The following is a 13932-nucleotide window of genomic DNA, read 5'->3' as shown; positions in this document are numbered from 1 at the left end:
GAAGACCGAACAGCCAGCTGCAAATATGAGAAGAGTAAAATCGAAGATCCAGGGCGCCGACGCCGCAACAAAAAAATACCATAACTTGAGAAGTTAGGCGACAAATATAATCCCTCCTGTAAATATGACAGATAAAAAAATTTTGGAACTTGCGATGACCAGCTGAGAGTGCGCAGGAGCATGCTGAACAAGTGGGGCAGCTAAAAAGAACCAAGGCACATATCCCTGTGTTGAAATAAGACAACCAGCAAAAGCACCCATGTGGTTGACACCAAGAAGAAAACATCTGGAGAAATTTAGAGGCTAACATGAGGTGAAAGCAGCAGCAAAGAAAACGTGCCAGGGGCCGTGCCGTACAACCTACAAGTTTACACAACAGAAAGCTGAGAATCTCAATTATCCCGAATAAAGCAGTCCCTCTTGCATCTGCCTCCAAAAGAAAGGATAATTGAGGTGGCACTTGCCTGAAATACAAGAGCTAGATGAGCAGTGAAATCTGCTACTTGGTTGCCTTCAGGACATATATGAGATACTTTAAAGAAATGTAATGAAGAGAACCACTGCTGAAAATCTGAAAGGATAGGAGAAGAGGGCTGGAGGGAAGATGAAAGATCCGAGAGCCAATGTACAACTGTTAAAGGATCTCCTTCTATCTAAAGTTGAGATATATGAAATTGAGTGATAGCCTCTCGGAGTCCAAACCAAGCAGCTAGTAGCTCAGCATAAGGCACAGAGCAAAGATTAATTCGTTTACCTATCGCCTTTTTAAGTCATCCAAAATGATCTCACAACACAAACCCTGCTGCCGCTCCTGAATACTGAACAGCTACATCAAAATTTATCTTTTGTAAACTCCTAAGGAAGGGGTGGATCAAGAGACAACAAGAGGAGAAGAAGAGGCAAAAGCAAGAGAGTTGTCACCCCAACGCCTGAACGGAGCTGCAGAACATAGAAAATTAGCGTAGCGCGGAAGGAAGATGAGGAAGATAAAAGAAAATTCGCGAGTAGTAAAGGATCGTTGAAATATCTGCTCATTCTGAACTTCCCAAATCAATCATGCGACAGAAGCAAGAAAAGCCTGCTGCCCAGGCTCTATCTGAGGTCCAGACTGATGGTCAATAAGACCTGGCAAAGCTTGTGGAAAAACGGCAGTTCACCCCTGTGGCTGTCACCAAGCAAAATCCAGCAACTCATGGCAAACGAACAGACGACAAGATTATGATTCAGCTCTTCCGGACTATCCCCACATAAATCACAATTTTGTTGATCAACAGGTACCAAATGTTGGCAGCAAAGTAAAGCGCTGCAAGGCAGAGAATTCCAAAGCACCCGCCACCAAAAAATTTGTTCCACATTGGCACTTGCAATTTCCAAACCCAGACAAACTTAACTTCAGTGGATGACGTAGATTGTGGATAAAGGATCACAGAGGCATCATGCAGCGAAATAGAACTTTGCCCTGTAGCACCCCAACAAAGCTGATCTCTCCACAAACCATGGGATATCAGAATATGAGCAGCAATAGCACTCAAATCAGTAAAGAACAAGGAAGACAACATCTCAAAATTCCAAGTCCTATTATCAGAGAGCAAATCTCGAACATGCAGTGTAGAAGGAGGACATAACCGAGTATTAACAAAAGTAGGCCAGCAAATAAGGTGAGTAGTAGAGGACCAAGGATCCATAAGCACATTAGTTTGAGAACCTAAGCCAATCGACCATTGAAACCAATCCTGAATAAGCCTCCCACTGGAAGAAATACGGTTCCAAGTAGCAGAACAATGACGAGGTTTACGATAATTGACTCCAGTGCCCTGGAAATTGTATTTAGCACTATCAAATACGACATGAGCCCAAAGAGAAGAAGGGCATAAAAGTAACTGAGCCCCCAAGTTTACAAAGAAAAGCCTGACGGCGAGAAGGAAGGTCCGTGATTCCAAGACCCCCTTAAGCACGCGGCAAATATACCGTGGACCAAGGTAAAGGGTGGAAACCATGAGTATCAGAAGCATGATCCCACAAAAAAGCCCGAAACTCCCGCTCAAGCTTGCAAAGGAAAGAAAAAGGCATAGGAACCGAAGACAGAAAAAATTGGAAAAGAAGTTAAAACATGCTGAAGAAGGGTAGCTCACCTGGCTAAGGATAAGGCCTTCCACTTTCAAGAAGCAACCTTCATAAGCAATTTAGCTAGTAGGAACCTAAAACAGCAGAGCGTCAGGGCAATCCAGAAATAGGCACTCCCAAATACATCCAAATCCCGCCCACTTCCTGAATATGATCAATTGTATTTACAATGGAGATGACGGACAATGACAAGTCAGGGGAGGAAAGTAACAAATGTAAGAAACAAGAAGCTGCATGGTTCCAAACCAAGTATCTGATGATTAGGACAGAGAATGGTAGAGCTCTGTTTCTCTTATCTCAGAAGACCAAGCTGCTGTACCCCTTTTATTGAGTTTTGGCACCTCGAATTCGACTTACAGCAGCAGAAAAGCACGCAGAAGAAAAGCTCACGATGGAGTGGCCTGCAGGCCTGCTACAGCACACATGGCCCAGCTGGAGCATGCAGCACGCATGGCCCAGTGGGGCCTGCTGCATGTGCGGCCCAAGATGCACGTGGGCGTGCGGTCCAAACATGTGCCCATGCGTGCGGTGCGATGTCGTCCATCATGGACCGCACAAGGAGTCAAAGTCCACGCACTCCCTATGGACCGCCGTGGTCTAGAGCCCATTTATCGCGGTCTACAGCGATCTGACGATCGGGAACGCGCATACGCACGATCTTGCACGATCTTAGAGCCAGGGAAGCTTGCGGGAGAGATCCAACAGTTGGGAAAGGTTTCTTAGTCTTTTTGAAATCACGATTTCGATCTCGAGTGGGTTTTGGGCCTATAAAAGTGGCCTGACGGCTTGAGAACAATGTGTAGTGGGTTGGCATAGGCAGTGAGTGGCTTGGGAGCAGCTGTGAGAGCAATAGGGGCTTTCTAGATATTTTTTTGTGAGCTTTTTGTAAGGGTGAGTGCTTCTTGTTGCAAAAGAGAGTTTTATGAGAGTTGAGAATATATAATCTTCTCTTAAATTTATTTTCTTTTATAGTGAAGTCTTTGCATACCCCTTGGAGGTAAGCCTTGGGTTGATCCACGTATTTGATTGTATTCTATTTTTTTTTTTCCCGTTGTGGTATCGACATCATTATTTGGGTTAGCGATCTTAGGTGGAGGATACATATTCCGCATTAGTAAGGGATCATTTCCTGACAAGTAGTTTCAGAGCGCACGATTGTCTAGGCTACGGTGGTATTGATCAAGGTAGAAGAAGATTGATAAGATAAGTCCAATTAAGATGAAGATCAACCGATATGATGAGAAGAGTAATTTCTTCTTATGACAAGTGAGGATGAAGGATATGCTCATTCAACAGGGGTTGATCAATGCTCTTTTATATGAGAAGAAGTCGACTACCATGGAGGAGAAAGATTAGAGATAGCTCCAGATGCAGGTGGTAAGTACGATCCACTTATACTTGATAGATGATGTGGTGATCTATGTGCTTAGTGAAACTTCTCCAATGGCGATGTGGACGAAGCTCGAGAAGATGTACATGACAAAGTCACTCACCAATGCTCTCTTCCTCTGGAAGCAGTTCTACTAACTGCGGATAAGCGAGAGGCAGAGCGTGTAGGAGCTTCTCAGCAACTTTCAAAAGATCCTCATTGATCTCCTTAGTGTTGGCAAAAAAGTTGAGGAGAAGATCAAGATGTTGGTCTTGCTTTCGTCACTACACACTTCTTTTGAGTCTTTGATGACCGCTCTTTTAGTAGGAAAGAGCACCATCAAGATGGACAAGATCAGTTTTGTACTTCTCCAGAATAAAGTTCTCAGGCAGGAGAACCGAACTTCGTGTTCAGCTGGCAATTTAGCTTTGGCGGTAACTAGAGGTGATGGTGGCAGAGGACGAAGGGGTAGAGGATCATAAGGTGGACGGTCCAGGTCCAAGTCAAGGGATTATAGCAAGATCAGGTGCTACAAGTACGATGAGATGGAGCATCGAGTCAGAGATTGCTTACAGATTAGAGATCAGACGAAGGCTACTATGGCGGTGGTCCATGATAGTGATATTGATAAGACTGATGATGTATATATGGTCTCAGATGAGGTATCTACTTCTTTTCCACAGTAGATTTTAGATTCTGTATATTTGCATCATGTTTGTTCCAAAGAAGAACTATTTTACTCCTTAGAGAGCAGTGAGGGCACTGCTCATCTATCGGATGGATCGAGCTATGTGATCAAGAATATCAAAATTGTGAGCTTACAGATACATAATGGAGCAATGAGAAAATTGAGCGAGGTCCGATACATACCTAGTTTCAGGAGTAATCTAATTTCACTGAGTAAACTGGATTCAAACGCTATAGGTGGATAGCTGATGATGGAATCCTGACAATTTTGCACGATAGTAGGACTGTGATGAAGGGAAAGAGGTGTGGAAGATATTACCTCTTGACAGAAAGCTCAATGCAAGATGGAGCTTTAGGAGCAAGTGGGAGCTCAGAGTAACGTGGAGCTCCAAGTACAGGTGGATCAGGCACAAGACGAAAGATTCGGAAGGATGATAGGCAACATTGTAGGGTGAAGTTTCTATTACCACAAGAGGCTATCCTGATCAGATCTCAGATCAAATAGATACAGTATATGACGGAGATTGGATCGAGTGGATTGGCTCGATTCTCACATTTGTCCATCCATGAGCAGCTAGACGTATACCCCAAGGCATAAAGGTGAGATCATCTAGAAACTCTCAGAGTTAGGTGGAGGCCGAATGTCGGATCAAGGTAGAGATTTGTTGAGTTTTGGCACCTCAAATTTGATCCACGATAGAGAAGCTTGTAGAAGAAAAGCCCATGAAGGAGTGGTCTGGATGTGCAGCCCACAAGCTCGGCCTACAAGCGCCTAGGCCTGCTGCAGCACACGCGGCCTAACGGGGCCTACTGCACATGCTGCCCAGTGCGAGTGCGCGGTCCAGGCTTGCGCCCATGCGTGCGGTGTGATGCGGTCCATCGTGGACCACATGGGAAGTCACGGTCCATGCACTCCCTATGGACCACCGTGGTTTAGAGCCCACCCCATGGACTGTCGTGGTCCAGAGCCCAATTATCGTAGTCTACAGCTCTCCTTTGCACAATCCAACAGTCGGGAGCGTGCAAATGCATGATCTTGCACGATCCAAGGGCTAGGGAAGCTTGCGGAAGATATCTAATGGTTGGAAAAGATTTTTGAGTCCTTTTGAAAGTGTGATTTTGATCTCAAGTGGGTTTTGGGCCTATAAAAGTGGTCTGACGGTCTGAGAACAGTGTGTAGTGGCTTGGCATAGTGGCAGGTAGTGAGCGGTTTGGGGGCAGCTATGAGAGCAATAGGGGCTTTCTAGAGATTTTTTTGTGAGCTTTTTATAAGGGTGAGTGCTTCTTATTGAAAGAGAGAGGTTTATGAGAGTTGAGAGTGTATGATCTTCTCTTGTATTTATTTTCTTTCATAGTGAAATTTTTGCATGTTCCATGAAGGTAAGCCTTGGGCTAGTCTACGTATTTGATTGTATTCTATTTTTTTCTCTTTTTCTTTATTATTGCGATATCGACATCATCGTCTAGGTTAGTAATCTTGGATGGAGGATCCGTATTCCGCACTAGTGAGGGATCCTTTCCAACACCTTCCCATGTCAGAATGAGACTGAGAGAGAGGACCAGAATCTAGAATGGCCACCACCTCCAATTTCACAAAGGAGCATGACTTGAAATAGAAAACCGCTGATTTCCACATCTGAAACCATACTACTTTTGAAGTAGAATACAATCTGTTGGAGACATAAGAAGACCAAACTGTTGCCCAGCTATGCAACCCAAGAGGGGGGGTGAATTGGGTTTCTAAAAATTTATAACATATGATGAACAAGACAAAGATTTTAATTCAATATTAATTACCTGAAGCAGAATTGCAAGGATATAATAAAGAAATAAGGTAAAGCGATAAAGCACACCACAAACACAAGGATTTATAGTGGTTCGGTGCCAACCTTGCACCTACATCCACTCCCCAAGCTCCTACTTGGGAATTTCAATCCACTATTCTTTGTATTCAACCCGAATATAAAACGTCGGAAACTCCGACACTAGCTATCCCAAGCTAGATCACTTATTTCCCGGGTACAAGTAAACCCAAAATACTCCGATTTCAGGTTCGGATCAACCTTTCCTTGTTTTGGAAATCCTCCAAAATCAAGAACAAAAACTCACAAAGAGTTAGAAAATTTTGAGCACAGATTAATACAATAACAGCTCCTTTAAATGAGCGAATATAACAATAAAAACTTTACTCAAATGAAGAACCCCTTTTCGAATTTTCTCAAGGTGGATGAACGCTTGAACGAATGCTTGAGAAGAGGTTGATTGTTGATTGAAGATCTCTTGAAAGCTTTGAAAGATCTCTAGATCAAGTTTGAACAATAGGCTTGAAAGATCCTCTTGAATGCTCTTGCTTTTCTCTTTCACAATCTCTCTTGTATATTGTGGATCCTCTCTCTTTTTCTTTTTGGATATTTCGTTGATCTCAGGCTTTTTCGTGCAGATTTCGGATCCTCTCTTCTGTTTTTCTCATTTTTGATTTCACGTTTGATCTGCTATTTAATCTGCAATTTCTTTCACCATTTAAAATATTTTATGACATTAGAAGTAAGAGAAAACAATTTAGGCAGATAAAGAGCTGTTAGAGCAATTTTAGGAAGCATAAAAGGTAATTAAAACGGGCAAAAAAATAGCCGTTGCTGATATTTTCCGTCGTAGGGGTCGACTCATGAGTCGACTCATGCTTCAGGGGTCGACTCATGAGTCGACCTCTGTGCAAAAACCAGAGAATACGTTTCTGGAAATTCTTGGCTCAAATCAGCAGGGGTCGACTCATGAGTCGACTCATGCCTTGTGGGTCGACTCATGAGTCGACTCACAGGTCGTGCCAAGCCAGAAAACTAGCGTGCCAAAGAAAATTTTTGCGTGCCAATCAGCTCACAGTGCCATGAGTTGACTCATGAGTCGACTCATGCACTTCAAACCTTCATAACTTCAAAAATATAAGTCCAAACACAATGAAATCTTCACCAATAGATTTTAAATCATTTGTTCTACCAAATGGTACTATCAAATCAGGATTTTAATGAAATTACGATTTTACCCTTGAAGAGCATAAGGACTTTTTCATTTTAAAATTATTTGTATCCCTTCAATCTGCTTTGTAATCATCAAAATCAATCTAGGAGCAACAATCTCCCCCTTTTTGATGATGACAAAACACTTGAACAAAAGTATTTATGTGAATGCATTAATTTCAAAAGAATGCACTATAGGTGTATATGCTTGAAAAGAGTATGATTCTTTTGGCATGTGATATAAATGGTCATATGCAAAAATAGTTTGTCCATTTTCATAAATATTTGAAAAGAGTATTAGATCATTTTGAGTTTAAGATATATCAGAGCAAGAGAGAAAAATAAATTTTTCAATATATCAGAGCAAGAAAAAATAATTTTTACAATGTTATCCGAAAAGATTTTACAATGTATCAGAGTAAATGTTATAATATAACAGAGAAAATTTCACACCGTATCAGAGCAAATTTTATAATGTATCAGAGCAAGTTAAAAGAAATTTTAGGGAGTATCAGAGTAAGTTAAATTTCTTAAGATGTATCAAGGTAAATTTCAAAAGATGTATCAGAGCAAGTCTGAATTTTGAAATATATCAGAGCATATTTAAATTTTTAAAGTAAATCAGAGCATATGTAAAGAAGTAATTTAAAAGTTACATAATTGCATTGTACTTAGCATTGTACTTTTGGTATTGTTCTTTAAATTCTTCAATTAATTTCTCATAATTTGTAATTTTGCTTTTGATGGGTTGCTTTTTGTTTAATTTCTCAATAATTGAATTGCTTTTTGTTTAATTTCTGTTTGATGCCAAATTTCTCATAATTTGTAATTTTGCTTTTGGGGTTTTGCCTTTGATGAGTTGCTTTTTGTTTAATTTCTCCCCCTTTTTCTTGCTTTTTGTTTAATTTCTCCCCCTTTTTCTTTCATAATTTAGGGTTTTGCTTTTAATGAGTTGCTTGCTTTTTGTTTAATTGTTTACTTTCTCCCCCTTTTTGACATCATCAGACATGGTTAACTTTTCTTTTTTCAGAAATATTCTTTAATTTCTCCCCTTTTAGAGTATATCACAGATGTTTGCTCCCCCTTAATATAGCAATTATCAACAGCAAACAACAACAAAGAGAAGACAATATTTCAACAAGGAGAATATATATAACCAAAATATGATCAATATCATTACAAAAGGTAGAAATATAGGTAAAAGATGATTCTATTAATATCATAATTGTTTCAATACATAGTTCTTAAAAATAAAATTCAACCAGCTAATTGTCAATACATGGCCCCAAGGTATAGATCCTAGAACAAGATACTAACACCTAGGATCTAGTAAAGATCAAGATAAGTCAATGATTGGAGTCATCAGAGATAGGGTGAGGAGATGATGGATCAGAAGTGCGTCCTCTACCCCGTCTGCCTCTACCACGAGCAGGAGAGCGAGATGAACTGGGTGGCTGAGAACGCTGAGATGCTAAGGACTGAACAGAAAGGGTGAGTCTGATAGAATCAAGTACGTTCAGTGCTCTTGAAACAGATTGAAGTAGAGCAGTGAACTGAGTGGTAGCATGCTCACTCGATCCTCGAATTTCTTTCCTCAGCAATTCATATCCACCTTCTAGTGCTCCTCTGAGCCTGCCAGCCTCTGCAGTGAGGTCTGTGACCTCAATAGTAGACTCCTGTGGCTGGGGATGGGCCAAAGCAAGGACTTGCCCCTGTAAGTCAAGAACTCTGCCAGTCAATCTCCAGACTGTATCTTCAAGTTGCTGTATCCTGATGGACTGATCTGAAATCATCTGAAATACAGTGGAGATGTGGGGAGTAATGGTCTGATCAGAAGAGGTAGCTCCAGGTGCAAAAGAAGTACTACTCCACTGGCTAGACAGCAAAGAAGCCACACGCTGAGATATATGCTCGATCTGATCGTCAGCCAGTCTGAACTCTGAATGAGGTGCTCTGCTCTCTGGCTGATACACTGGTGTGGGCATCCTAGTAAACTCTGAAGGGCCAGCCTCAGTATCAGGAATGAACTGGGTATCTGGTGAAGCTGCCCTGAAGTCATGTACAGGAGAAGATGGACCTTCTTCTTCTACTCTGCCTTCAGTTCTGTCTTCAGCTCTTATTTCAGCTCTATCCTCAGCTCTTTCTTCAGAGCCCTTGATCCAACCACCATCAGTCTTTGTAATTCCCATTCGGTGCAGGCTGTGTTGATTGAAAGTGTCCACATGTGAGAGCTTGGTAGGTGCCTCCCCCTCACAGCTAACTCCAAACCTCCTAAATACTCTAGTAAGGGCCATACCATAAGGCAAGTGTGCCTTGGATCTGTTCAAAGTTTCTCTCATGGCCTCTATCATAAGTGCAGGGAGGTTCAGGGGGGTCTGAGTGATGACATGAAACATGACATATACATCTCTGCTGGAAAGTAAGTCATGTCTACCACTCCTAGGAAAGAAGAGCTTTGAAACTATCTGATGCAGCACCCTCATCTCAATGGACAAAATCTTTGCTTCTAACTTGTTTAAACTTCCTGAATAAGTTTCTCCTAAGATAATTTTGATCCCCTCTTCTTTAATTGGGAGTTCCATATATGAATATCCTTCATTAGGCAACTGTAATATTTCTCCCAAAATTCTAGAATCCAAGCAGATATCAATTCCCTTTACAGTTGAAGTCACTGACCCGTTTCCATAATGTAGATTCTGGCAGAATTCTCTAACTAGGTCAACATAGGTGACTTCCTTAAGAGAGCAATAGAGTTTCCATCCTTGGTTTTTAATTTTGGTAGCAAAAGTAAAACCTTCTTTCTCAAAGAACCGAAAATCTATATTTTTCCCGGTTTTTACTTTTCTATCAGAAAGAGGATTCACACTGGGGCTTATGGAGGATTGAGAGGGACCTTGAGTAGGTACTGAAACTGGAGTGGGAGCAGTTGAAGATTGAGCATGCCTTTTCTTTCGGATAATTTCTTCAGGCTCACGGATTGATTTCCTTCTTTGGGGAAGCTTCATCTTTGGAGCCATATCCACTAAAGTAGCAGACAAGAAGACTTGAATTGAGTGGAGGAGGGATCACAAGAGAGTGAAGAAGGATTTTGGTGGAGAAAAGAAGTGAATTTTGGAAGTTCGGTAAAGTGCTAGGGCACGTTCCAACCGCGCCAAGCAAAGCGAGAAAGCACAGAAAATCCTTTTGAAGGAGGCAATTTTTGGTGGAGAGGAGGAGGGAGAATTGCCTCGAAATTAATCCTTGGATTTGGAGCAAGAAGAGTTGGAGAAGACGGCTTTTGGAAGAAGAACGATGGGAAGATGAGTCGTCTCACAAACAGTAACCCTTATAAAAACAATGAACCCGTTAAAAGTTGGTGGGATTTACAAGTTTGCCATTGAGTCGACTCATGGGAGTCGACTCATGAAGTTCAGAAAGTCAGGAAAAATGTGAATAAATTTCAGAAAAATTTAAAATTTTGAGTGAAGGAATTTTGCTCAATGATAAGTTTTTAGAATGATAAATTTGAGCTTTTGGGACCAGGATAGATGTTGAAAATTGAGCTTTAATCAATTCTTTGGAAATTGAGAAATTTTAGGCAAATGGATCTAGAATTCTTAGATTTCTCCTAATTTCACAGAATCTATCCTCACTAAGGGCCTTTGTAAAGATATCAGCTAATTGATTCTCAGTGCAAACATATTCAAGAATTATATTTTTGTTTTGAACATGTTCTCTTATGAAATGATGTCTTATTTCAATATGTTTGGATCTTGAGTGTTGAATTGGATTTTTAGATAGATTTATGGCACTTGTGTTGTCACATCTTATTGGTGTTTCATTAAGTTTGATTCCAAAGTCTTCGAGTTGTTGCTTAATCCACAAGATTTGAGCACAACAACTTCCGGCTGCAATGTATTCGGCCTCAGCCGTAGACAGTGCCACCGAATTTTATTTCTTGCTAAACCATGAGATTAGGTTAACTCCAAGAAATTGGCAAGTTCCACTTGTGCTTTTTCTATCTAATTTACATCCAGCAAAATCAGCATCTGAATATCCTAATAAATTAATTTGTGCATCCTTAGAGTACCATAACCCTAGAGTTTGAGTACCATTTAAGTATCTAAGGATTCTTTTAACAGCATTCAAATGAGATTCTTTAGGATTAGATTGATATCTAGCACATAAGCAAACATTAAACATTATATCAGGCCTACTTGCAGTTAAATATAATAATGAGCCAATCATACCTCTATAGTATTTTAAGTCTACACTTTTACCTTCATCATCCTTGTCAAGCTTACATGAGGGACTCATTGGTGTGCCAATTGGTTTGCAGTTCTCCATTCCAAATCTTTTGAGTAGTTCCTTGGTGTACTTGCTTTGGGTGATGGAGATTCCCTCTTTTGATTGTTTGATTTGGAGTCCGAGGAAGAAGGTGAGTTCTCCCATCATGCTCATCTCGAACTCCCCCTGCATAAGCTTAGCGAAGTCTTGACAAAGGGATTCATTAGTAGACCCAAAAATTATGTCATCAACATAAATTTGTATAATTAGCATATCATTTTGATTTCTTTTAATAAATAGGGTTGTATCCACATTGCCTCTTGAAAAATCATTATTTAGTAGAAATTTGCTTAGCCTTTCATACCATGCTCTAGGTGCTTGTTTTAATCCATATAAAGCTTTATTTAATCTAAAGATATGATTAGGAAAAGCATGATTTTCAAATCCAGGGGGTTGTTCTACATATACTTCTTCAGAGATATATCCATTTAAAAATGCACTTTTAACATCCATTTGAAATAACTTGAAATTCATAAAGCAAGCATATGCAAGTAGAAGTCTAATAGCTTCTAATCTAGCAACAGGTGCAAAAGTTTCATCAAAATCAATTCCTTCTTCTTGATTATATCCCTTAGCAACCAGTCTTGCTTTATTTCTAATTACATTTCCATGCTCATCTAATTTGTTTCTAAAGACCCATTTTGTGCCAATTATTGAATAATCTTTAGGTCTTGATACTAAGGTCCAAACATTATTTCTTTCAAATTGATTAAGTTCCTCTTGCATAGCATTAATCCAGTTATGATCATTTTCAGCTTCTTCAAAAGTTTTAGGTTCAAGTTGAGATACAAAAGCACAATGATTAAGTACATCTCTAAGTAAAGAACGTGTTTTTACCCCATGCATAGGATCACCGATAATTAACTCCTTAGGGTGGTTGTAAACATACCTCCATTCCTTGGGTAGGTCATTTGTACCTTGAGGTTGTTCTTGAATTTTTTCACTTCTCTCATCTTGTTTATCTTCTTGATCCTTGTCTTATGGAGTTGCTGAGTCTTTCAGAGTGATCTCCTTCATACCTTCTATTAGTGGCTCTGCATCATCAACACCCTCATTCTTCCTTGAAGGAAGATCGTTAGATTCATCAAAAACAACATGTATGGACTCCTCAACTACTAAATTTCTTTTGTTGAAAACTCTAAATGCTTTACTAGTGGAGGAGTAACCTAAAAAGATTGCTTCATCTGATTTTGCATCAAATTTACCAAGTTTTTCTTTTCCATTATTTAATACAAAACATCGGCAACCAAAGACATGAAAATATGCAATATTTGGTTTTCTTCCTTTCCAAAGTTCATAGGGGGTTTTCTTTAAAAATTATCTAATTAAAGCACGATTTAAAATGTAACATGCTGTGTTAATAGCTTCCGCCCAAAAATATCTTGGAAGGTTGCTTTCACAAAGTATGGTACGGGCCATTTCTTCTAAGATTTTGTTTTTCCTTTCAACTACCCCATTTTGTTGGGGTGTCCTAGGAGCAGAGAAGTTATGGCCAATTCCATTTTCATCACAAAAATTTTCAAAATCTTGATTTTCAAATTCAGTTCCATGATCACTTCTAATATTTTGAATTGAAAACCTTTTTATTAGAAACTTTTCGATGAAATTTAGTGAAAATATGAAAAGTTTCATTTTTGTGAGCCAAAAAGAAAACCCAAGTAAAACGAGAATAATCATCTATAATTACAAAGCCATATCTTTTCCTCCTAGACTGGTGGTTCTTGTTGGTCCAAATAAGTCCATATGTAAGAGCTCTAATGGTCTAGAAGTTGAAACAGTGTTTTTGGATTTAAATGATACTCTAGTTTGTTTACCTAATTGGCATGCATCACAGATTCTATCCTTTTCAAAATTCAGTTTTGGCAAACCGAGAACTAAATCTTTCTTAATTAATTTTGAAAGAGAATGCATGCTGATATGTGCAAGTCTACGATGCCACAGCCAACTAGTCTCATTGATTTTAGCATTCAAGGATACTAGGCATTGCATGTCTAATTTGGCTAAGTCATTCAAATCTATCATATAAACATTGCCATGCCTATGTCCTATAAATTTAATGCCATCGTTAATAGGACTAGTCACAATGCAAACAGATGATTCAAAAACTACTTTATACCCTTTATCACAGAATTGACTAATGCTAAGTAAGTTATGCTTTAAATCTTTAACTAGTAAAACATTCTCAATGTATTTGGAGGGAGTGATACCAATGTTACCTATCCCGATGATCTTTCCTTTGCCATTATCTCCAAAGGTGACCATCCCTCCATCCTTAGCATCAAGCATGATGAATTGTGATTCATCACCAGTCATGTGTCTCGAGCATCCACTGTCAAGATACCATTTCCTGTTTCCTTCTTGGGATGCTAGACACACCTGCAAGCAAAGGTCAAGTCTCTGTCTTAGGTACCC

This window comes from Elaeis guineensis, chromosome 4 (genome assembly GCF_000442705.2).
Source record: "Elaeis guineensis isolate ETL-2024a chromosome 4, EG11, whole genome shotgun sequence".
NCBI lineage: Eukaryota > Viridiplantae > Streptophyta > Magnoliopsida > Arecales > Arecaceae > Elaeis > Elaeis guineensis.
The sequence above is the reverse complement of the archived record's forward strand: the minus strand, read 5'-3'. Positions refer to the sequence as shown.